Source organism: Caloenas nicobarica, chromosome 3 (genome assembly GCF_036013445.1).
Source record: "Caloenas nicobarica isolate bCalNic1 chromosome 3, bCalNic1.hap1, whole genome shotgun sequence".
In the NCBI taxonomy this organism is placed as follows: Eukaryota; Metazoa; Chordata; class Aves; order Columbiformes; family Columbidae; genus Caloenas; species Caloenas nicobarica.
Window position 1 is genome coordinate 5,150,526 of NC_088247.1, and position 27,651 is coordinate 5,178,176.

Sequence of the window (27,651 nt, forward strand, 5' to 3'; positions counted from 1 at the left end):
GTTATTTCATTTGGCATGTGTTGCCTTTTTTTTTTTTTCTTTCTACATAGGACTAATAAGTAAATTGCAAACATACATTATTCTCCACCATTCTCCACTCACTTTTCTCCCACTGGCAACCAATCTACCAGAATTTTCTTCCATTCCCATTAATTGGTCCTTAGAGAATCTCCCTCGCATACCTTTGCAGTGACAGTCAGTGAACATTTCTTAGTAATACTGAGTCAGAAGCCCTGTGATAGCTCACAAGTCACATATTGAACTGGAGCTGTACTACTCCCTTCCATTATGTTTAATGCATGAGGATTCTTAAATGGCATGGCTCAGGTGATGGATCATACTTTTACTTCCAGAGTATCATGAGTTTCTCTGGCTATTTCTTTTAAGATTTTTTTTTTTTCTAGTGTAATGATTGCCTGGCAGTCCATATTAAGCACAATAGCCTGGCAAGCAAGATAGCCTCACATTTTTTTGAAGCTGCAAAATCACAATATCTCAAGTGACCATAGCTCTATGGGGCAGAGGTAAAAATAAACAAACAAACAAATAAATAAATAGCCATATCTCCCAGACACTGACATTTTTAACATGTTCGAAAATTTTGGACTAGAATAATTTCGGTACATTACGGAACCTACAGGGTCTGGCAGAATTTAAGTAATCCATGACATTTTTTATTTTAAATGCGTACTGCTCAGCAGTGCTACAAGGTCCCAGGTGAAATCAGGTGTCTGCTGTGCACACTGCTGTACATAGACACACAGAAAAAAAAAGTCTTCACTACCCCGAAGACTTGACAATCAAAAGACACGAGAGAAGCAATTATTCTTATTTTCAGAAGAGGAATTAACATGCATGATGATGAAGTGTTACTTAGAGACCACCTTCTATATATGTTGAATTTATTTATTGTGTGAATTTTAGTAAGTCAGGTATTAAAAATATTGGGGTGCTTCAGGCTGGTTCAAGCTTCCTGCAGCTGCTGTCAAAATGCATAGGTTAGAAACCAAGGGTGAAATTTATTACATCTAACTGTAGGAGTGGGAATAATTTCACCCGCTTCTGAGTGCTACGAATCTACAGTAGGTCTTTGCCCACTTGGTTTTCAGCTGCCAGTCCAGAAAGTTGAATGTGCAATTAAGTCATGTCACACCTGCTAACTCCAGACAGATGTCTTACAGCCTGTAAGGCATCTCAAATACCACTTTGTGCTCTATAATGGATTTTGAGCTCTAATCTAAGGGAATTAGTTAGATTAACTTTATAATTATGGAGAGAGCCAGTAGAGCAAGCTAGACACCTCCAAGAGCTGTTTAGTCCTTTCTAATAGAGATATCTGGAATAAATGGGATGATTCACATTCTGGAAGACCCTAGCCCTCTCTGCTGAGAGCAGAGGAAGTCTAGAAACTTGGCTTACACAGGATACATATCACTGAGGTGCCTAAACTAATCTGAAACCCTCCTCACGATTGACAGAAAATAAGCAGTTAAAGTGCTTGTGTCTTCCTTCTCCTTCTTTCTCCTTCTCCTTCTCCTTCTCCTTCTCCTTCTCCTTCTCCTCCTCCTCCTCCTCTTCTCCTTCTCTTAGAATGAGAGCACAAAAAGACACCTGACATCTTAAGATATGACAGTGAGGTGTCATGAAAGCAGAACAGTTCTGTATATCAAGAAAAAAATCTTGTAATACACTTGACTGCAGACCCTTTGATAGAAGAGGCTGTAACTGACTTTATATCTGTAGAAAACTTCTCGCAGTGAATTCTCACCTTGTTAAGGCCCCTCTCTTGTATTGCAGTAGGAATGATAAATAATAATAGTACTGGAACTGGTAATTTGTGATCCCAGAGTGGAAAGCACTCACATTACAATGAAATCAATATTGTAAAAAAAAAAAAACATCAGCAAGAACCACAGCTATTCCACAAACAACTCAAACATGTTTATTGTTATTTATAAGATAGCTAAGAATCAGCTATTGGACAAATATTTTACTTCCTATATTATTTCTATGCTCTTTCTTGAGATGAGCTGCATCTACCTTTAGCTTCTCTTGTACCTATAAAGAATGCCTGGGAGTAATTCTCTAGCATGACGGTGATGGGCTCCTGAATGTATCTGGAAACTGTATTTTTCTTGATAGCAATTGTCACTTTGCTGAGATCCCTAATAGATGGCCTTCAGCTGTGGATTAATAATTCACAGATCAGTATCTGGCTTCTCAAGGTGGTGAGGAAATTTCAGTGTAGTGGTGAATGACCATTCTCATTTTCATATCTGTAGGTCTCCATGCTAGAAGACAGTCATAGTGAAAATATCTTGAGTGTGTGAAGACTGTGTGTTTAGGTTTTGTATATACAAGAACAAACATAAGTAATTGCTTTTTTTTCCTCATGCCTTTGAAAGTATTTCAGTTGGCCCAGGTGGGTTTTATTTGGCACCTATACTAACATACTTAGCAGAGCCAGAGTTTGTTCCTAAACACTGGAACTTGGTCATCTGTACTATTTAATTATTAACAAATAATTTTTGGCCCAATCCAAATAATTCTCAGGCATGGTCAAGTGCCAGCACAGGCTAGAGATCATTTTCAGCTGGTTGTTCAAGTGTTGTCGCTGTGTTTTACAAGGATGTGGCCAAACTGTCCCTGGTGACCTTAAAGCCAGAGAATGGACCCTGGGACTCATATACTAAAGAGGCCAAACATTGGAAATCCAAATAAAACAAAAAGAACATCCTTCCCTCTTTTGTAGACATATATTCAGAGATTATAAAAATAGGATCCATAGTCAGTGTTTTAAGAGGAAAATATTAAGCTCCCTGACAATATTCCATGGGAAAGTGTGCTGGGTAAAAATCATTGCCATGCATGAGAATACAATTCTTTATCAAAAAGGGCCAGTGACTCATAAAAACCTTCATGACTAACATCTCTAGGACATTCTAGTTTCTGTAACCAAAGGCAGCAGTATGACCAGCATCAGGATTAGTTACCTTGGCTCCCCCAATTTCAGCCTGCACAATTACAGGACAGCTGGGTCAGCTTGCCTTTGGCATGAATCTGGAGGGAGGATTCATTTTGTACTACAGGTTTATGGTGAAATGCCTTAATCATTGCTACTGCTCCCCATGAAACCCATAGTTAAGAATGTCAGTTATGTTTTGAAAAAATATTTGTCCTGAAGAAGCACTGTTTCCTTCTTCATTCCTTTTTGCCTCCTTACCTCCCTGTAACAGAAATTCAGTTGTTATTTTTGTATCTAAGACATGACTTCTACAGTTTGTGTGAATCTGTTGTTTCTAAATTCAAACTAGTTATGATTTTTTTCACCAATATGACAAATGATTTTTTTTTTTTTTCCTGGAGAAGTTTCGTAGAAAGCTGGTTTCTTCAATTTGATTACAACTTGGTCCAAACCTCCAAGATAGATTCGTGGATTCTTCTGATAAAAGTCCACTCTTCCAAAATTTTTTAAAGAGCAGGAATGTTCCAGTTGAGTTGAAACCAAGGTCATGCTTTAAAATGTTAGGACTTCTGGATTTTGAACGAAGAATGCATACAGAGCACAATGTCCCATACCGATTTCTGCAGCTGGAGTTTATCAAACATTGATAAAATGGACAATGATTAATGAGATTAAATGTATCAAGTCCAGATGTTAGATTCTGCACCTAGGATAGAGTAATACTGGGCACATGTGTAAATTGGGAGAGGTGCGTCTGGGGAGCAGCCCTGCAGAAAGGGATCTGGGGGTGCTGGTCAACCACAGTCTCAGTATGAGTCAGCAGTGTGTGCCCTGGCAGCTAGGAGGGCAAAGTGCATTCTGTGGTGCATCAAAAATAGTATAACCAACCAGTCAAAAGAGGTGATTATCCTGCAGTATTTAGCATTTGTGCGGCCTCACCTTGGATACTGCGTGCAGTTCTGAGGCCCACAATGTAAGAATGATGTGAAGGTCCTTGACTGCATCCAAAGGAGGGCAACAAAACTGGTGAAATATCTGGAAGAAATGTCCTATGACAAGCTTCTGAAGACCTGTTTTACAATGAGGGTGGTGAAACACTGGCCCAGGTTGCCCAGAGAGGTGGTAGATGCCACATCCTTGGAGACATTCAAGGTCAGGTTGGATGGGGCTCTGAGCAACCCGATTTGATTGAAGGTGTCCCTGCTCATCGCACAAGGTTTTTGACTAGATGACTTTGAAGGTCCCTTCCAACCAAAACTACTTTATGATTCTATGAATCTATGATTCTATAATTCTATGAATCTACGACTTTGAGCTTGTCTGGTTTGGAGAAGAGGAGGCTGAGGGGTGACCTTTTTGCTCTCTACAGCTTTCTGAGGAAGGGAAGTGGAGATAGAGGTGCTGATCTCTTCTCCCTGGTACCCAGTGACAGGATACATGGGAATGGTTCAAAGTCGTGCCAGGAGTGGTTTAAACTCAATGTTAGGAAGCATCTCTTTACTGAGAGGGTGGTCAAACCCTGGAACAGGTTCCCTAGAGAGGTGGCTGATGTCCCAAGACTGTCAGTATTTAAGAGGCATTTGGACAATACCTTTAACAACATGCTTTAACTTTTGGTCAGCCTTGAATTGTCAGGAAGTTGCACTAGATGATTGTTGTAGGTCCTTTCCAACTGATTTCTATTCCATTCCATTCCATTCCATTCCACTCTATTCTATTCTATTCTATTCTATTCTATTCTATTCTATTCTATTCTATTCTATTCTATTCTATTCTATTCTATTCTATTCTATTCTATTCTATTCTATTCTATTCTCCTGCTACAGCTACAGCTACAGCTACAGCTACAACAAAGACAGTTTTTGAAACTGTCAACCATTACGGTGGGGAATGTATTTGAATTCTCCACTTTGTGTATTCAAAGTTTACAAGTTCCACCTAGTGAAGTATTGTCTTTCTAGCCATTCAGTTTCTTATGAGAGTTTGGATCAAGTTGTGAAGATGTTGAGGTACCACCAGTCAGTGAATGTGTGGTAAGAATGTCTGCAAGGTAAACTGAATGTAAAAAACAGGAGGGGGTGGTGGGTAAGATGACAAAGGATAATGATCTTAGACTTTATGTCTTGTGGTACTCATACTTTGTCTACAATGATTAACAATTGCCATTGAAATGATCTGTAGCAAATCTGCATTGGAGCTATTCTTGTTCAACTAGCATTTTAAGGTATTATTTGTGTAATAAGGTGAAACTTGATGCCTTAAGCATAGTTAGGAACAGATGCCAAATTAACGAGTAGAAAATACCACTCTTTGACATTAATCATGTGCATACAGAAATTTTCTTTTAGAGATCATATTTTTGAGACGGAAGCTCCTGATGCCTAAACTGGGAGCTCAGGGTAAGGCATCAACAGACTGTGAATATCATTTCACATGACACTGGCAACAAAAACTCACCAGATATTCATCTATGCATTTGATGCTCATTCCTTCTAGAGCATAGTCCACAGGGGACTGATTCCTATCTTTGTGAGATGCTCTCATATGTAGTACTGACTTGCAATCTAGAAGAACTCCAACTAGAGAAGGGGAATCCAGGCACTTCTATTAAGTACCTGATGCTAATTGGATGTTAAAAATTTATATGGCTTCAATGAAAGGCTGGGAAAGTTCACAGGGGAGAAATCCATAGAGGTTTCCTAATGTGTGGATAACACAAGTCAAGAATTTTATTTGTCATGAATTGCTGAAAGATGCAATAGTACTCAAGGGGAGCACTATCTAATCTTGTTCTATCTTCTATTTTTCTCAAGGACCCTGTTTTGCAACCAATTTTTAGAGATAGGTATGGAGATATATGAAGATGGAGATGTTCAATCAAACCCTATAATACTACTTTTCTGATCTGAGCCTACTGGTTTGTGCTGGTCCTGATATTTCTTATCTTATTCATTCCTTAAAGCTGAGTGATATGAGAAAACACATTGCAGTAAATAAATCATATTACACTTAATTGACAGTGCCTGAAATTATAACCATTGTAATTCTTGAAGTTAGATAATTGTAGAACACGTTAGCCTAATGCTCTGTCTACTTGCTGTTTCTGCCATAAAGTTAGCTATTGTAAAAAAAGTCATTATACTGTAAAATTGATAGTCATTTAGACCTGTTGTCTATACAACTGTTAAATGCAAATGTTGCCTCATTTCGCAGCATGTCTCATCTGTAGGTTGAATCATGGCTCTTCGGGGTGGGGCGGGAGTGGACTCAATGATTCATGTGTTTTGCAGTTATTTTTCTTTCTCTGAAAACATGACTCAAATGCCTCAAAATAATTGGAAAGATATTCCAGATAGAGTTAATCTAACTTAAAGCTAATGTCTGAAATGCAAAGGTCTACCTTTGAGCTACTCACCCTGGGCTCCTTTTGTAGTCAATGGAGAGGAATAGCTATCTCGAGGCTGTAACAGATCTCACCAAAAGTAGAGCATTCAAGTAGGTCAAATGAATCAAGCCTGAATGTGTCTGTTTCCTTCAAGGGCAGATGTAGATGTCTACATTAGAGAAGTCTAAAGTACCCCCTGAGTGCTATTCCATCCTTCAACCATTCAGAGGTACAAGCAATGCTCAGCTAATTCACAGTCAGATTACTCTGTCTGAGTTCCACTAAGATCATAAGAACATAAGAGAGATTTTACTGGATCTCACCATCTATCTCAGCATGCTGCCTCTGACAGCTGTCGAAAAGCAGATGCCCAGGGAAGACCCATAAAAACAGGGCAAACATATCATATTTCCTCCAGCTTCTTTCCCAGCCTCTAACCATCTGTAGCTTCAGAACTCTCTAAGCCAGACATGTTTTTGATGTGTTGAGTAGTCTATGAATGTGTCCCATCTTCCTGCAAACTAACGTTGAAGACTTCACCATGTGTAGCATCCTTCAGTAAGAAGCATCTCAGCTAAACTGCAGGCTGTGTAATAAACTTCCTTTTGTCTGCTTTGTTCCTGCCTTCTGCTAGTTTCATTTGAAACAGAACAAAGTGATATCTGGAAGATAGTTGGTATAGAAAGGCAATCTGCTGGCTTTCTGCAACCTGAAGTGTATAAATGTTGGTGATGGTAGAAACCTGCTAAATTTTGTGTATTCTTTCTAGACACCCTAGCTGATGCGGGTGTCTTGAACTACAGCTCTACAGACATTTCTTTATCTAGTGTTGGAAAAAAGTACTTGGGTGTTTTATGTTGGTTTAAACTAAACATAAAGAGCATCTTGTTCTGCTCTAATTTCAGTGCAGCAGAAAGTTGTCTATGCTATTTGGGATGCAATGCTGCATGTTTTATCTATTCCTAACCGGTATTTTGGTTTTGTTTTCAAATTTCATTTGCCAAAATTGCAATTGTTAAAATGTCCATCTGTTCTGTTCTATTTTCTCCTTAAAATTCTGGTATTTATTCACAGTTGTTAGCCCAAGCACTTGTATAATTTGCCACAAAAATGATCAGAGGGATGGAACATCTCTCCTATGAGGAAAGGCTGAGACAGCTGATATTGTTCAACCTGGAGAAGACAAGGCTCTGGCAAGACCTTATTATGACCTTTCTGTACTTAAAAGGATGCTTATAAAAAAGTTTGGTACAGACTTTTTAGGAGGGCCTGTTGTGATAGGGTGATGATTTTAACTAAAGGAGGGAAATTCAGACTAGATACAAGGAAGAAATTTTTTACGATGAAGGTGGTGAAACTTGATCAGCCCCATCCCTGGAGACATTCAAGATCAAGCTGAATGTGACTCTGAGCAACCTGATCTGGGTGAAGATGTCCCTGCTCATTGCAGGGGGTTAGACTAGATGAGCTTTGAAGGTCCCTTCCAACCCAAACTGTTCTATGATTTTATGATTCCATGATTCTATGAATCACAATTGGACTTTAAAACTGAGTAAAAATGGAAAGTTAAAGAATGACAAACAACTCGGCTTGGCATGTGGAAAATTTCATGATGATATTCTGAAGCAGAAGAAGTAACAAACTGAGGAAGTAAAAGCTGAATCACTGTGTCTGGCTCAAAGGCTGAGAGTGAGATTAATTAACCCCATTGCAGAGCTTGGTAATAAAGTTAGACATGATCTATTAATCATGAAAATTGTCTAGAGAATAAAAAATAAGAGAAATACAAAAGTAACCTATGTAGAAGAGAGGGAAGAGACAGAAATGGAGACAGTTATAAGTTTTGGAGATTGAGTGCAAAGAGACTGATGACCACAAAGCAAAACCCACTTCTTTATTTTCTTGTACTGTGTTTACTTATGAAGAGAAAAACTACAGTGGAGCCAAGTCATGGTGAAAAGGAAATATAACGCATGAAAAATAAAAAAGAAAAAAAAGTCTTGAGAAGACCTTGTAAAGGTATAAAAACAAACGGGAAAAAATGAATGACTGTTATTATCCACCATGTGATAATTACTTCTGAGGTTTTCCCTTCTTATCTCTTTTTCCCTTTTTATTTCTCCTACTAAGAACCAGTTTCCTACCTACAAGACTTCTTTGACTTGTCCTCTCCTTCCTTCCCTCTTTTTGACCCAGTTGAGTTCTCATGTATCTTCTATATCTCTGCTAATTTCCAAATCTCTTACTGCATCTCACAAATACCAGACCTGTCAGTCAGAGCCCAAGTACCATGTTTCAGGGCCTTGAGCAAAGTCTAAAACAAAAAGTGAGTTGAACTTCGACCTTCACTCCAGGCAGTGTAGACTTGTTTGGAAAGCTTTGGTCCATCTTCTGTTCCTTCTTGATTTGCTCTGCTTGTATTTTCACATATCTGTGGTCAGTATACAAAAGTACTGAAATTTCCCCCAAAAGCTTAATTTCATGATAACAATGACCTTTAGTAAATATTGAGAGTGATTTTGTACATTTTCAGAAACCACATCAAATGAAAAAAGAAAAAAAAACCCAAACCAAAAAACAACACAAAATTTATTTCTGAGTTACCGAGACCAGCAAGGTTTTCTTATCCTTTAATCCAAGAGAATAGTTTTCTCTACTGAGAAATGTAATTTCTTTAGAACCCTACCAATTTTTTGTACCCTGATTTTTGTCTTGTTCAAATTCTCAGAATGCTTTCACATGATATTAGAATAAGTGGCAGCAGATTTCCATTATGAATGACATTCTGTAACAGTGAATAACTAAAAGCAATTATTGGAAAATTTACAATGGACAATGAAAATAAAGTAGTTAATTCAAGCTACGTAGCAAATACTTTCATATAACTAGCAGGACCTTCAAAATCAGGGTAAATGATCTACAAACAGTTCTAAATTCTCCAGAAATACTGTTTACAGCAGACAATGTGTTGACAATTAGACAAGACTGAGACTAAATAGGGTCTGGCCTTATTTGTTATTTTTGTTTGCCAAATATTCTTTTTATAAAATACACTATATTTGGTTTTATTTGGTTGTTCACACATCTTGCATGAGTATCACTTCTTAATTAGCAACACTAATGAGGGCACATGACTCAAAAATCATATTAAAATCTCTGCTGTTTAAACAGCCTGGATTTACAAATATCTTATCAAAATGACCATGTCATTCTATATCAAAACACCCTCATCACCTACTCAATGTTGTTCTGAAGGGGAATGTGTTTCAGTGTCATATTTATGAAATAATAAAGGAATGTCTTCAACAGAAAAAAGAATAACATGTGTCCAAGGAAAATAATTTCTATTCTCATCTCTCTTAGGTGAACTAAAGAAATACCACTTGAGCTAGATCCAAAATGGATTTATAAATTGGATGTCCATTCTGTTTTGCCATCCAAGTTCTCTTTACAGTCGATGGAGCATGAGTTGTTTTCAGAAGCTGATTCTAAAACCGGTGCGATGAGACATCTTCTAAAGAAACACATCTCTTTCCACAGTTTTTAGAATATGACTAGCCTAAATGAGACATATAGGTTTTAGACATTTAAAATATAGTGAAATAAATTCTAGATACACAGAAAAACAGGTAAAGCTGGTTTCATCCAGGTGAGGAATGCCCTTGGTGTCATATACAGTCCTCAGTGACTTAAGAATGTGCAGTTCCACCATTAGAATTAGTCTGCACTTGGGGCATTGCATTATATCCAGCATATTTTCTGCATGCAGACTATGGGTCTAGTTCTGAAAAATCTTACCCAGTCATCAAACTATAAATACATAAATTGGCTTCAGTGTTTCTGTGTTTGCAAGACTGAATCTATGTCCAAGTCTTGCAACTCATTTGGCACCTTTGAGCATGACTGTAAGAGAGCACAGCTCAGTTCGTGCCATTTCCAGTTAGGTTTGTCTTTTACTTGCCATTATTTTAAATTTATGGTTGAACTCATATTCACTCCATTGTTGCCCTGCCATCCTGTCATCAGACCTTGTTTTCCCCCATTCACCTATCAGGTAAATGAATTCCTGCCTTCAGCAAGTGGTTCAGAATGCAGTACCCATCTCTGAGAAAATCTACTCTCAAATACACAGTTGACCACTTCAGTGAAAATTTTTCTTTGCCAGAATTTTGTTGAAAAATTTTATTACAAAATCCTTGCCAGGATTTTATTGAGGCATATGACATGTGATGGATTGACCTCATGGCTGGAAGATACGGACACTGTTGGGAGGGGTGTTTCATAGTAGCTCAAGTCAGCCTTGCCACCAGCATTAGCACAGCGTAGACTGATATTTAGTATTCTCCTTGTAGCCATAAGCAAACTGTACAGTATCTTCAGTGAACCAGGTTTCATACATCTAAACTCAGCAGGAATTTTGTGGCTGAAATAAAATGTAAGTAACTTTGAGGTGCAGTTTCCAGTCTGTAAAACAGAAATCATGCCTAACCTTCAGCAAAACATTTCTGCTTAGTTTTAATCAGATGAATAATTCTTTCTACAGGATCACTGCTCTGCTTAACTCCAAGCATGTACTTAAGTCCTTTGCAAAAACAATGCCAAGAAGTCATAATTATCTCTCAACTGTGTTGACATTTAATTATTTTTCTGTATCAAACAATGATAGAAGTGCTTGATATCATCATCATCATAATATAATAACAACAAAAATAATAATGCTATGAAACACACTTTGCCATTATTGATTTCATATCCTTTATAGATGGACTTCCATAAATCCTTATGGAGACCATAGAATTATAGAATCACAGAATAGTTTAAGTTGGAAGGGACCTTCAAATGTTATCTAGTACAACCCCCTGCCATGAGCAGGGACATCTTCATTCAGATCAGGTTGCTCAGAGCCCCGTCCAGCCTGGCCTGGGATGTCTCCAGGGTGGGGCATCCACCACCTCTTTGGGCAACCTGGGCCAGTGTTTCACCACCTTCATTGTAAAAAATTTCTTCCTCATGTCTAACCTGAATCTCACCTCTTATGGTTTAAAACCATGCCCTTGTCCTGTGGTAACAGGCTCTGCTAAGAAGTTTGTCCCCACCTTTATTATAGGCTTCTTTTTAAGTACTGAAAGGCCACAATAAGGTCTCCCCCAGAGCCTTCTCTTCTCCAGGTTGAACAACCCCAACTCTCTCAGCCTGTCCTCATAGCAGAGCTGTTCCAGCCTCGGATCATTTCTGTGGCTCCTCTGGCCCCTCTCCAACAGGTCCATGTCTGTCCTGTGCTGAGGACCCCAGAGTTGGACACAGAACTGCAGGTGGGTTCACACCAGAGTGGAGCAGAGAGGCAGAATCACCTTCTTCAACCTGTTGGCCACGCTCCTTGTGATGCAGCCCAAGATCTGATTGGCCTTCTGGGCTGCAAGCGCACATTGCCGGCTCATGTCCAATCTTTCCTCCCTCCAGTATCCCCAAGTCCTTCTCAGCAGGGCTGCTCTCCATCCCTTCATCCCCAGCCTGGATTGGTACTGGGGTTTGCCCTGACCCATGTTGACAATTAGACCTTGCACTTGGCCTTGTTGAACCTCATGATGTTCGCATGGGCCCGCTTCTCGAGCTTGCACAGGTCCCTCTGGATGGCGTCACATCCCTCACGTGTGTCAGCTGCACTACTCAGCTTGGTGTCATCCGTGAACTTGCAGAGGGTGCACTCAATCCCACTATCTATGTCATTGATTAAGACATTAAACTGTACTGGTATAATGAGATATAATGTTTCTCTCTGAAGTTAAAGTTCAATGATGTTACCTTGCATGCAAAATGTATAATAATTTATATTACACATCTTAGTCTTACCACATTGAATGCAGATCTACAAGGCCCTGTCTTAATGTTAATTTTTCTTTTCAACAGGGAATCACATACTGGGTATACAAAATAATACAAAACCAAGCAACAACATGAGTCAACACAAACTGATTATTTGCACACATTTTCCTGAATCTTAATTGCTTTCAGTGTTCTCAAAACACCATTAGATGGAGAAATAACAACTTTCATCATACAGTAAAAGGCAATTACACCAACTTGGAAAAGATATCTTGGGAATCTTCAGATCAAGCTTGATTTACTCTGATGTTCTGCAAACATGTACCAATCGCAACAGTTTTGACAACACAAAATGGAGTTCCCTGAAGTTCATTGGAGGTAAAGCTAAATTTTCACAGTAGTCCCTTCTGGCCTTTAATCCATAAATCATGGTCTTTTAGATTAGAGTGCCAGAAGTGCCTACATACACCGTATTCCTGATTTCCTCCTACTCATTTTCCTGTAGTCTTTCTTTCTTGTTCTATATTTAAACTCCATGCCCCTTTCCAACCTTATCATATACAGTGCATCCCACCCTATTTATCTGAACCTGCTTGTGAAGCTGGGTAGCCTGGTTTGTGTGGCCATACCAGAGGAGTATTTCTGAAAAAAAAAAAAAAAAAAGTTTCTGCATAATTGCCACCTTCAATACAAGAAACCACATGCTTTATTATCAAATGAAGCAACACCCAAAAAGCTAGTCCAAGGTTATTCAGTAGAGTAATTCAAGCGGAACTCCTGGACTAAAAATGCTCCTGGGATCAGAAGTCCCAAAGAAATGGAAAAAACACTCCACTTGGAACAGTCATTGGCATGGTCACTATTACTTCCTGGAGCAAAAACCCCCTTATTTAAGAGAATCATTAACCGATAAATCCTGATACTTCTTTTGTAGAAACAGCTACATAAAGAATTAAAAAACTGTCTTAGCTTTGCTGTGTTGGTCAGAGGCAGATATCAACTATATGGACCTATCAACCTGTCCCAACAACAATTTTTTTTCCATGGAGGCAAAGCTGGTGAAGGAATTATGGAGTCTGTTACCGGGGCCAGTTTACCACTCTAAGTTATCTGCCATTAGACTCCTTGTCTTCCTTGCCTATATCAAAAACCATCTCTATGAACACATTAAAAACACATATGGACACTGTCTCCTTGAAAACAAGGGAACTTGTTGCAGACTCTGAGTAGAACTTGTTTGCATTCACTCTTAAAACCCCAAGTAGTAATCCAGGTCAGGTAGAAATATCGTGTGGATATCAAGATGCATCTCAGCCTTGGCACAAGTCCTGCGAACTGATCAACAAATGCAGGGTCAGTCTGTTCTATTCAACCTTGCTGGATTTGTTGCATCACTTTATATGAAATTTATTTGCATTTTGTGGCTTTGGAACAGTGTCAGAAACCATGTTCTGATTGAATGTCTGACACCGGAAACTGCAGAAAATTGGCTAGATTTCCTCTTCTCCCAAACAAAATTTCCAAATGGAAAAAGATAACAAACCAGGAAAAAGTACAGTACAAAGTATGATTCTAAATGACATGAAGAATGCATGACAGCCCTAATTTCTTATTATTACATAGTTTGGAAAAATATAGACTTCCTTTCTTCTTTCTTCCCTCCCTTGCTCCCTCCCTTCCTCTTTCCTATCAGCTCACCCTCTCACTCTCCTTCTCTCCCTCCTTGTCTCCTTTTTTCTCTCTGAAACATCATCATCTATGCAGTTAGATTTGTTTCACAGTAAGGTTTTTAAAGCAGTTGTTATACTATGTAAGACAGGTCTAATGTAAACAGTTATTAAAACTTCAAAAAATGCACTCATTCTTCTCCTATTGTCAACTGTCTCTTATTACAGATTCTGTATATATGATGAAATAGAAGCAGACAGGTGTAAAATAGGATTTTTCAAGCTGAAAAACTACAATGTATATCAAAGCTGTGTATCATTGTTCTTTATTATTTGTTTTGTTTAGCCTTCAGCATATCAAGTCTACACCTTGTTGTGGACATGGTGAGCAAAGCCCTTTAAAACAGGATCCAAAGGTTTGTATAGCTGCTTTCAACAAATAAGTGACAAACATGCCTTCAAGATCCCTCAGTTCTTTCAGCTAACGATGAAGTAAATAGTGGACACTTTATTCCCATTCAAAAAAAGAGAAAAGAACAAATACTACCATTAGTAATAGTGCAGTATTATCTATTCTACAGAGTTCCCTAGACACACAAAAATACACTTAAAAAAAAAAAAAAAGAGCTTAACCAAGTGCCAAACTAGAAAATGAAAACTTCTGGTTGGATTATCTGGTGTTTAATAAAAAATAGCCTTGTTAATGTCTTCTTGTGGAGTAGAGACAGTTATGAAAGTTAAACGGTTTAACAACTTTGAGACCTGTAGACATAACAAGTTACTCACTGAAATTGGTTGACAGGTTCAAACTTATTGGGAGAGGGCAAACAAAAAAGACAATGTCATATTCATACACAGTGTCCTCATATAAGCCTTTTTTCCCTTAAACAATGAGACTAAAAGAAAACCTTCCTCCACAGACAAAATTATGTGATGGAATAGAATAGTTTTAAACAGATAAATAAACATGATGACATTGCAGCAACAAAAGAACCAAAAAATGTGATCCTGCCAAGTTGGATTGATGTATTCATTTAGTTTATTTATTTATATAGCTCAACTAACTTTCATAAAGCTTTCATAAAATATAAATCTCCAATCATCAGTCACCTCACTCAACTCTGGGAATCTAAAAGGTGGGTATTGTGGCTAAGCTAGCTTTCTATGTTGTGTTTGTAGGTATGGAGAAATTAATGATCCACAGAAATCACACTTCTTATGGAGTGAATATCTCCTTGGAGTTCAGTATTCTTACTGAATTAGGCACATTAATGAGTCATACATCCCTGGGAGTATTTAATCTGAAGTTAATTTAACTATGCTGTAATCTGCCCTTAATGTTTCAGTTTCACTCGTGCTATATAATTTTGTACTCAGGACAAGTATGTTCACTACAGGAACTCGTCATATGACACAGCAGCTTTGGGAAGTGGATAAGAAACACTCCAATCTTTGCAGACTCCCAATATATTTAGAGCATCTTGGGATTTTTCCCTAAATCCATTGACCCAAAATATCAGTAATCAGTAACTAATGACATTTTATAAGCATTGCACAAATTACTGAGTGACTCAATACATATAAACAGGCAGCTCTCATTCTCAAGAACTCTTTTTTTAAACCTGCAGACTCAGAAAAACCTGCTTGTATGCAATCTGTGACCAGGAGTTTACATGCATGGGAGCATCACAAGTGATGCAAAATGATAACTTCTTTTTTTTTATTAAACTTTCAAATTTCACAAAACAATTTCTGAGAAATGTTTCCTACATGGCGCACAAGACCATGTGTGTAGCATTACCGATCCAGTCTGTCAGTTTGCTGTCCATGTAAGAAGCAATAATCTGGATTAATCACAAACTGACTCACGGTTTTAGTCCCCTCAAATGTCATGTTGTTACAGGTGCAAACAAGAGCAATCACTAGGAAGGGTAATGACAGCAGAACCATCCCTGCAAATTCAGGGAAGGATGTTAAGAGACACGGGTTTCAGATGAGCCACTTCCACAGCTGTCCTTGGTGACAGCTCTTGGCACCCTGGTAACCTGCTTTGCTTTGTAGAGTTCTCAGAGAGTAAAGTGAAGGTAGTAATGAAGATGAACAGGAGTTTGTACTTGCTATTATGAGATGAGGGGGGAAAAAATGACACCTTACTAGTTTCAAAAAGAGGTTTTTTCATCTACTAGGTATCACATGTAACTGGCCAATTTATTGGTGCTGCAAGAACATACTTCTGGAAAGGCAAGCATGGTGGGACACCTGAAGTCTTCTCATGAGTCATGGTCCTGGTTAGGAATTGATTAGACTATAATGATGACTTTTTCATGCCTCTTCTTATTTTTCTGACCAAAACCCCCTAATTTTTGAATGTCTTTAATGCCAGTTAGTCCTGCAGACCCAACTTAATTCTGAGGCTCTGGGTTGGCACCAGTGTCATGAGCTGGACTTTAACTAGAGGTGATCCAGTTTCCAATAAAGCTAGTGGTAAGCTGCCCACTGACTGCAGTCTGCAATCGCGGTTTCAGAAACCATGTCACTTCTGATGATGCATGAGAAGGACGGGTTGGCTTTCAGATCCTAAAACTGAGTCTGTGGGGTTGACAGCTGGAAAAATAATCCATCCTTACCTCTAAGTATGTCATCTAGCTACCTGTCTATATTTCTCCTGGAGCAGATTGAGAGGGGTTCTTCACTATACAAGGCTAAAATGGAGTATTTTATTTGCATGTTATTTCAGCAATATTGTGAGAATTGTCTTTGTCAAAGACATTAGTCTTATATTTATTTTAAGACTTCAGAAAATGTGTCTTATTTTGTGTTTTTTCTCACAGTGCTGCCATCACAAGGGTAAGAATGTAATTTATAGGATCTGAGATATATTTTCACAGTTTAAACAATTAATCAACATGCAGGAAGAAACAGATCCCACATTTGATCAGTATCTCCTGCAAAAGGTGTCTATCACACTGCCTGAGTCATCAAGTTGGTTCTTGTTATATCATCAGCTAATACAACAAAAAAAAAGACAAAGTTTTGATGTAAGATACACTATCATCTTGGCAACTGAGCATGGGATAAAATGAAGATGAGATCTTTTTTTTAGTGAATGATTAACAGAAATGTATAAAAACCAAGCATAAGGGTAAAAGAGCAAAAAAGCAGCTCCTGAGTATTTGTGATGCAAGTGGCCAAAGAGGAGAAATCAAGGAGAAAACATGATCTGAAACTGCTTTTTGATCATTGCAAGTGGTTCCTGTGACTGATTGCTGTCACATAGAGTAGTTCAGGAATCTGAAAAGTTCCCAAACTCTTCTTGTAAGGGAGATTTGGAGGTCTGCACTTAATTCACTGAAGAAGTGCATGTTTGTGATTTTGCCACTGTCTTTGTAAAGAAGGAAGAAGAGAAGGAGTAGATCATTCTCCTAGAGGCCTAGAGGAGTTTAACTGGGAATCTTTTTCAGTATTGTTTCAGAGCACATATTCTTTTATTTGTTTCCTGATGTGAGAGGGATGGATGTGTAAGGATTAACAAGGCACAATCCTAGCCCCACAGAAATACCAAATGAAAATGTAATTTTACTGGAAATGTGGAGCAGAGCAGGCATTGTGGGTTTGGACCTGAAGTTTATGTCTTGTTCTAGTTGTATGCTGGCTCACTTTTTTGTGTACTGGGCATTTTCAGTGGAGCTGCTATGTTCAGGCATCCGAAGTGCTCACAGCTCACAGCCAACTCCACATTCAGTCAGTTAGGTGAATCGAATTTGTGCCTAAATTCTCTCAAACCTCACTTTTTTTCATTGTTTAGTCTGAAATTGCATGTGCCTTTTGCAAGACAACCCAAGTGACAGCCAAAAGTGGTCTTGATTAAGATTAATAATCTATGTGACCTGGTAACATTTGCCTTTACATTGTCACTTGTAAAGTGTTATTAAAGATGGAGTAAAGCAAAGTAACTTGATGTTCTCAGTGCTTTATGAAGCAAAAGCATTTCTGTTGATGTATATGCATTCATTTAGACAGATCTGCTGAGGAGAATTCACAAAGGCTAATTTTGGCCTGAAGGGGTGAATATCTCTGAGCTGCCCTATAATCAGGAAAAAGAGGGAAAGATGCAGGTTCCTTCAGGGAGAGATTAAGGAGAACCCCCTCCAGAAGAGCATATTTCTCTCCTCTAACCCAACAAAACCAAGTGCTGTAGGCTAGAATTAGCCTTTGTTGACACCACCCTTAGAGTGTTTGTTGTTAGCCTAAGAGCTGGGATAACTGGACCTATCAGAGGATGGACTTTTATTTGCAAAGTACAAGTCATAACTCATTAAGCCTTTGGTTTTGGGAAAATTTACATGCACCATTAAAGGCAATGAGATGACTCACGATGCATAGATGTCACTATCATGGCCCTGAGTTTGGAAAAACTTACATATATGCTTAACTGCAGGCTCAATGGATAGCAGAGCTAGTTAGAACAGTTATTTAGAAAATGATGATTTGTCAATAGCAAAAATATGTTCTAGGAAAACAACTTTGCCAACTCAACTTGCTTTGGGAAAGGTTTCTCAGGTCCAAGAGAGAATTTCTGTCCAGCTACAGGTGCACTGGAGAACAGCCAGTAGCCCAGGGCCGAGGCATTCACCCGCGACAGGGGAGACCCAGGTTGTCTCTGCACTGCCTGATTCAGCCCAGGTGTTTGAATTTTTCTTCTTGTGTTTCAAGTAAGTGAACTGATGCCTTGGCTAACGTAAGGTGGGATGTTTCCCTCTGGAAACTCAAGAAGTTTTCCATTAGTTCAAAAGGAAAAGCAAGCAGATTTAATTATAAAGCAACTTAGTTAGGAATGCATTCAGATTTATTTTTGTGTTTTCCATTAAAGCATGAAGGCTTTTATTACCACAAGCTTGAGAAGCTTGTTTTTGGAAAAACACCCTGCATAGGAGTACACTTTCATGTCTTAGCTAGGAAAAATCTGTGTTCCATTTTATCACTGCATTTTATGTTCTCTCTGGCACCTATTATTTGGTAATTTTCTATTAATTTTGAACCACTCTTTCTGCATACCTTTTCTTATCAGTAAATTAATAACTGCATTAATAAATTTATAATTTATTAATATACCTATTCAAACTGGTTTTAACTGGTTTTACAGTCCAGAACCACATATTTACTGAGAGTTACCACACTAAATCATATTTTCATGCCACATTATGACAAGAAGGCATGCACCAGAAGCACCAGTCCTAATAGGAAATAGCTATCTTTAAAAATTCCCACATTTTGTGTAAGATAAGAGCTTCCCAATATGATCTTGTAAGTGATGCTGATGCCTCAAAAAGGGCAACTTTGCAGTCAGTAACACTGAGGAATTTCCAGTGTGTTTAATGGAAAAAGAGTTCTTCTATCTTTTAAAAAAAATCATAGATGTATTAAATGTTTAATAAGCATAAAATTCATTTGCAAACTTTTTTTTTTTCCAATGTAATGGAAAAATAGAAGAGAATCGTGACACGCTATTTGTGTGATTCTTCCTGCTCTTTACAAACTGCAGCAATGCATTTCTTTATTTAAGTTCCAGTAATGCCTCTTGTTCTTTTAAGTACTTAATTATTGATAAAAATGGACAGAGTGGAATGTGGATTTAGTTTGAATAACTGAAAACTTGGGTTTTATTAGCTTGGCAATGAAATGTAATATTTCACATGCAGTTTTCAGCTTTCTGCAAGAACAATAAAGCATTGTTCAGCAATGTATATAATTCCTTTGTGTAGTAAAAGAGTATTAAAAGAGCATTACTATCATGAGCAAGAAAATAACTTAGTATTTTCTATAGAAAATACAACTTTTGTTCAAAAAATTAGCTCAAAAGCAGATTATTCTTACTGAAGGGCTTTATTTTTATTTATTTATTATTTTTCTGGTAACATCTTTTAGTTATCCAACAAAAAGCATATATACTTCAAAATAAATTCACATAGAAAGTTTATAAAATTATTAGTCGCATGATCCTCAAAAAAAAAAAAAATACTAACTTTGATCCTCCCCTATGATGCTTTGATGAGTATAATAAAAAAAGGCTGACTGACAAGGTAGAGATAGTACCTGTTGACCAGAACCCAGATCTTCCTTTTCTTGGAGTATTCAGACTGATAGCCATGTCCCTTCTTGCTCACAGTCTTTCCAACCCCGCTGAAGTTGTTCCCATTCCTGAGTTTGCCTACAACATCAGTCCTAGAGAAGTGTTTTCTGCACTGTGCCCCCACCCAGATGACTCGTTCATCTTCGTTGACAGTCCTTGAGCATTCTCCAGAGAGAGTCCTCTCAGTAAAGTGGGTCTCCATGTTCTTAGGTTTGGATAGAAGTGATGGAATTCAGACTTTTTTTCTGTCTAATTTCTGAGAGACTCAGAATAAAGACCCAATGAGACAAATAAAAATGAAGGTGGGAATGTTCCAAGGGGAAGACCTTTAGACCACATTGGATGTTGGTTGAGGGAACTCAAAGGCTGGTAGGTGTGGATTGTTGTAGGCCTGAAGTCCACCTTGGCTCTATTTTGGCTCTAGCACTTGCCAGAGAATAAAGAATGAAGGAGGAAGAAAGAATAATGAGTTAATACTGTAAATCAGTTAATTAAAAAAAGCTTCTAAAACCAAATCAATTTATGATTTCAGAACCAAACACCCTTTATTGATGCGTCGGCTCCCCACAATTTTCAAATAAGTGCAAGAAGATAATTTTAAGCACAAATATATCTCTGTTACCTCTCTGCAGTCAAAACACTTACTGAACAGCAAGCCCTATATTGCCAAGCAGTCTGCATTGAAATATAGACTCAAAGGCCAGATGCTAATTGAAATATTCAGATATGAATCCTGAGCAGACCTCAGTTAAGACGCTCCATAGTTACCCTGATTAACTGTGATTATGCTCTGTCTCTATAAAAATAAACATCTAAGACTCTGTTATAGCAGAAGGCTGCAAATGCTATGTTCATGTGCAATTTTGAGTGGCTGAAGTTGAATATATGGACAGAAGTTTAAGGTTCTGGGCGTAAATTGTCATATATGCTTGTATTTAACATGTAGGCTAATGGTGCAATTATCTCTTTGAATATTAAAGCAATGCATTGTAATGATAAACTGATAAATCAGCCTGCAAATACATCCTGAAAAATGTTAATACTGCAAAGGACAACTCTGCTGTAGTCTATCCTGCAAATTGAAGTGTTTTGTTTTGTTTTGTTTTTTGTGGGTTTTTGTTGTTGTTGTTGTTGCTTTTGTTTGTTTGTTTGTTTGTTTGTTTTTAAGACAAAGGGCCAAATTTATTGGCATGAGCAAATCAGCAGAGTTCTGTGATGTTAACAGAATTACACCAATTTCCACCAGCAGAGGATCTGATATTTTTCATAGAGATTACTGTTTATTTACAGTTTCAGCTATTAAAATTCATTACTTGGAAATTCTTCGGCTACGTTTATTGAACAGAAATTATTACCATAAGGGTCCTACTTTAATAATCATGTACCGAGCTCATGAAAAAGCCCCTGCAGTTATTTTCCCTTGCTGCACTTTTTGTTGTTTTGTTTACTGTTATTTTGACCATATATCAATTTAGCAATAGTTCAGGTCAGCTTTAGAAGCTTGGAGATTGGTATGAGGGTTGCTGTAAGACTATGATTTACCATCTGATTTTGAAAACTTAGTAAAGCAAAAAAAAAATAGGTAAGCTATGTTTTATTGCATTTTATAGTATGAAAGTTAAATATTAGATTTGCCATTGGTTTTAATGGCAATAGCTCCTTTTAAAAATAAGAAAGTGAACCTGCATGCTTTCCTCACTTAGAAATGTCCTTTTAAAATCTTAACATATTGTTTCCCATATTTGAAAAAAAAAAAAGATAATGAGCTTAATTTTACCATAAAACTTGAGAAGAGCAGAAACTAGCCAGTGAAATAAAGCACTTCCAGAGCCATTTGCTATATGCTATGGATGTTAGATATTATGTAGACTGCACTCTGAGTACGATTACCTTTCAACATTCTGTTTTAGAAGGAAAATAAAATCAATAGTACATCATAACGGAAAATCTGCAGTGAATCAATGAATACAGTTCACCTTGATAAATAATTCTTATTTTTAAATTTATTAGCAAAAGGAAAGGTATAATCAGTAAATCTGGGTTAAATGGGTTAACTGGCTTAAGAGAACTTTTTTCTTGCTTTTCCTTTGTTTCTTGTAGTTTCAGTATTTCTAGGATGTTCATTGTTTTGTGCACGGGAACAATGAAAGGTTAAAGTAAAACTTTAATTTTGCTTTTTGGAATAGCATTTGAAAAAATGTAAAGAAGTGTTGTCCATTTTCCTTTCAAATGTATCTCCTGTTCATTCTACTTATCTGGTTTTATGTATGTGTGTGTTTGTCTGAGAGAAATATGTCATAGACTCAAATTTATTCTCTTCTACTAGAATATTGTTCCCTTATAAAAAAGCACACTAATAAAACAACCCCCTCAACCTGTTCTTCTTCAAGTGAGCAAACAGAAACAGCAAAGCTGATTTTATGTACATTCCTACATGCAACATTTTTTACGAAATCATACCATGCTGTACCCTACAGAAGGTTGTCTCTGTAAAAATGTTACACACACACAATTCTAACTGCTGCACGTATTTTGCAGTTTGCAAGCTGTCGCATTACAGAGAAATGCCACAAAATCCTACACCACATCTTTGAAGTTCTAGTTTTATTTAAATTAAACAGTAGGAATAATTCTAGTGGGGAAATATCCAATTCTGAATGCGTGCTTTATAATATTTTCTATTTAAAATGACACCTTCTGTACTTAAATGGCTGGATTAATATACTAAGTGATTATTGTGGTTATTCTCAGCATTATTTTTAGTAACAATTAAAAACTACCTTTCAAAAAACTTACTGCATACAGTCTTCTCAGTAAGTGTTATTCTGAACAGAGCACTATCAGACCAGATTGGAGATTTCATGTTATTTCTGCATTTCAAGCCTTAATATTAAACACTTTTCCTTGCCTAGTATTAGTTTCATATGTTAATATCATTTTTTATTAACATAATACAAATATCACTTGCAGTACTACATCCTTCATTGCTAGCGGCTTTCATATCAAATGTCACAGCAAATTTTATTTTCGCTAATAGATTACGACTTGTACATTGTATTAGTGAAAGTGAACATTATTACAGGATGACACTAAAATTAAAGAACATACTGTACAACAGCACATAACACTCTGCTAAATTACCTACTCCGTCTGACCCACTCTATCCTATCCCACCCCATAAAACACTATCAGAAGTTCTGTTAGATGTTTTATTGTTTCTTTGGAGAAAACTTCACCTTTTAAGAACCTCACTATATCCATTGTCAAAATATCACATTATACAATTCACTGGAAGTGAACTTATTGCTAAATACCCATTAGGTTCCCAGGAGATGCCTTACATTAATTGTTTAGTGAAAGCACCCTTAGGCTATCGCTAGGGAAGAACATTAAATGCATAAAAAGAGAAGTTGACAGAGATCCCTGTAGAACAAGATACATCTACTGGCTTAAAACTTCTCCATGAAGAGCCCTGCAAGTCGCTGTTCAAAATGGTCATTTTGAGGTTATCTTTCCTCCTGCTCCTGCAAGCACAAATGCAATTAATCTGAAAAGAAAATCAGTGCTGCATCAGCAGAGAGTCTTTAAAAAGTGGTTATGAAAAGGCAAGATAGGGGTGGTAAACAAGGAAAATTAAAAAAAAAACCCACAAGGTTTTGTGGCTTTTGGAGATAATAACAAGGGAAAAAAAATAGAGACAAGAAACTACAGAACTACTGCTACAGTTGAAATGGAAGCTAAGAAAAAAGGTGGTCAGGAGAGACAAGAGGGAAAATGAAGACAGAAAGGAGAGAAAAGGTGCTCAAATGAGCTCTGTATTCAGGAAAGCTGTAACTAAAATGTCAGCTAGCTGTTCATGAGCAAGAATCCTAGTTCAGAATGGAAGGGTAATTGACTTTAACAGCCAGGCACATCGTATTTTCCTGTCTGCTGCATCCTTTCTTCCATGTCCCCTTAGCATTGTTATTTTCTCTAATTGTAATAGCTGATAGATCTCCTCTTGATTTTGCATCTAATACCGTTTAATCTATTTCACTATACTTTTTTATTTAAAACGCCTCTGAAACAAATCTATGCTAAACTCTGTACTTTTCTCATCGTTTTAGGAAAAGATTTTGGGGTTTGGTATTGCTGCCGAAGTACCACAAGAGGGGGCACTAGTTAAACAAGACACAATAATGTAACTTTTCTCAGGGTTTTTTTCTTTTTGTCACTCATAAATACAAAAAAAAATACTCTCCCTGCTACATTAGAATATGATACTATTATGTTGAGAATATTTATTCCTATTGGGATAATAATGGAACAGTAGCTGCCATGAAGATGTATTGTGAAAAGGGACATAGAATCTTGAGTGTCCTCAAAAGTAATTAGCAAAATAAAATTAAGGTTTCGTTCACATCTCCCTTAAGAAAAAGATTTACCTAAGAGGAAAATCCAATCTTCTTTATTTTAGGCTGGGTATTCAGATCTGTATATAATCAACAGTTGAAAACATGGGGCTCCTGGATATAGAGATGCCCCTATATTTTCGACTGTCAGTACCTCACAGCTTGTGTAGTCATTTGCCTTTGTTACAGGGGTACAAAAATGATATTTCTCTGAGTTTTGGTTTTATTTGGCACTCATTTTGTGCAGGTGAGAATGCCTGCAAGGCTGTAGAAATGAAGCATATGTACTTTGATGCTTTATACTAGCTGCCTATTTTAGGAGGTTGTATGTCTGTATTAAACATGTAAGCATCTCAGTCTGTTAAAGATTTTTCTCCAAGGAGGTAGGAAGTATTGCTACATCTAGTTTTATATTTGGTGAGCTACAGTAACCAAGGTCTGGAAACACAAAGACCTTTAATTCCCAGTGAAATCACTGGAGTCCAGGCAATCCCACACATGTAAGTAGCTGAGCCAAAATATTTTGCCTCAAACCACTGGAGATGTCAAGAAACTGAAGTGAGGGATCCCCAGTTCTAAGACTAAATTCTTTCCCTCTAAGCAGAATACCTGACCTTAAACTGTCTCTATTCTCCTTTGCATCAGCTTTATCAAAGTGCAATTCTCCAGGTTCATGGACAAGCTACAGGGCTCTCACATTTCCAAATAACTGATGTGCATTTAGTGGTGCTGTTCCTAATATGCAATGTGAAGAGAATCAGAACTCACTTTTCCAGCTCTTCCAAGGTTGGTGGGGTTTGTTTGTTTGTTTGGTTGGTGGGTTTGTTTGTTTGTTTGTTTGTTTTTCTTTTTTTCACTAAAGTTGCTGAATCTGGCTAAACACAGCACTTCAGACTTAATTATGCTGCTGAAAACTCCCTGGTGCATGTTCCCACCTGTTCACCCATGTTAAAAATCTGGGTAAGGACAACGGCTCAGGGAAAGGGGTGTTCTGTTTTCAGGTATTGCTGTGGGCTTTGTCCCCAATCTGCCACAGCACAAGAGTTATTATGCACCACTAACCGATTTCTAGCTTGGTTTACTGTGGAAGACCAACACCAAGGCAAGGTAATTTTAACATTCTGGACCGCAAACTGCTTTATAAGCACTTTAGCCCTCCATGTAGTGAGGTCGGGAATCTCTGAGGAAAGGATGGAGATGATGAGAAGGAGAAAGAACTACAATGGCTATTGAATGGGAAACCATCCCTCGTGGTGCATCTGATCTCCAGTCATGCTGAACAATGCTGATGAATCCATTTCAGTGCCTGTACTGGGGAGTCTCATATGTTTCTCATGATTGGATTAAAATATTTTTTAATTCAGCATAGTTTGTCCAGCATGGGCAAACTTGCAAAAATGGCAAATTATCTCTCATGAAAAGGGACTAAGCTCATGAAAAAGGAAAGCAAGACCAGTGGTTTAATTTTTAACTTAGAGCTTGAGCAGCAAAGAGTCAGCTCCCTACTCTATCACAGACCGTCCTTATGATCTCAGATGGACATCTCCAGAATAGCTAAAGTTGAATTAACCATTCATTGCAACTGAAAAGATTAGGAGCTGTTTCTTCTTTCACTCACCCTGAGACAGGCTTTATGTACATCTCATAGTATGATATGTACATCTCATGGTATCATGTACATCTCATGGTATGATATTTAGCAGGGCAGTTGGACTAGATGATGTCCAGAGGTCCCTTCCAACCTCAACCATTCTGTGATTCTGTGATAATACCTACTCAAGCCTCTCAAGAGGCTGAAAACTAACCCACCCAAAAAGAAGCCAGTTTCTCATTAGACTAGTGAGGTGAACTGTTTTGCTATGGAACTGGGTGAGCAGCATCAAAAACTGATGAGAGGGAAGGTTTGCAATGCTGGATTGAGGATGAACACAGGGAAGAGCAAAGGAAGAAGAAGCAGGAAGGTGACCTTGCATCTTTGACAGCAACAAGCCATGATCTTGTTTTGGCTGGCTGTGAAACGCACTTGTGTTAGGCAATTAGGGCACATAATGGATGGGGAATGGGATGGACCCTGAGAATAAAACCAACCTTCTGATAAAGGACTGTCACCAGCAGCCAGATGGGAATGTGAAGTGAGGGCATCTTTCATCCTCTTGGTCCACGGAGAGGTTCACAGGCTGGATGCTCTGGTTAATCAGAATCAGCCATCCATAATCCTTCTGGAGTGAGGGACACTCTCTCACAAGTCTCCATTCGAAAAGGACATGGTGTTTCTATCTAGAAGCCCTGGGCTAAGCGCATTCACTCAGAACATGGGATACAGCTCTTCCCCCTGTGAGCACACAGGGTATCACCATTCCTGCCTCCCCAATCTCCTAAGCATCAGGCTGCCTATTGACATTTCCAGAATGAGGTGATTTGATGAATCAGTTGTCGGGTCCTGTCAGCTGAAATTTCTGAAAGGAGTTGAATACATAGCAGGACAGGCTACAGGACATCTATCAGGACAGGCTACATTGTCCAATGGACAACATTTTTTTACAGTGCCAGCAGCTGAGCAAACCAGGGAGCACTGTGCTTGAAATGCTATCACATTCATAGCCTGTGGAAGATCCATAAGGAGATCTTTGGAAGAGCTGCACATGCATCAGGTTCAGTGTGAACAAAAATCCTTTTGAACAGGCATGGATATGGGCATGCAAAGAAAACTTTGGCATGAGTTAGAAAAAAAAAATGTGTTACTATTTGATATTCAAGTAGAGAAACTAACAGTGCAAAATGCAGTCTAGAAACTTGGTATACTGTTGTTGTTTGGATGATGTGCCAGAATTTTTCCCAGAGTACGAAAGCACAGAAATCTACAATCTGCAGCAGACAAAAAGTCTGCTTAACTCAGTGTCCTGTTTCTGTGTGGTCTCATAGAAATGCTTACGGAAATGAACCATATTCCCTGTCATGTCTTCCTAGATTCTGGGACTTTTCTTGTCTGGAGATGTTGAGGGACAGGTTATAATGATGTTGTTGGTGGACTTTTCCATCATGAATTTTTCTCATCACCTTTTGAATCTACTCATCATTTGGTCCCTGGAGAACCCTGCGATGACTGCTTTTGCAGTTTAGCTTTGAATGGAAAACGTAATTAGTGTTTCTTGTTTAAAACTAGTCGCCAGGGAATTTTGTTTAATGCCATCTAGATTTGTATATTATAAGAAACAAGGAAGAAACATTTCCTATTAACTTTCTCCATGTCAGTCATAATTTATCTACCTTTAGCATGTGAAAGGAGAAAG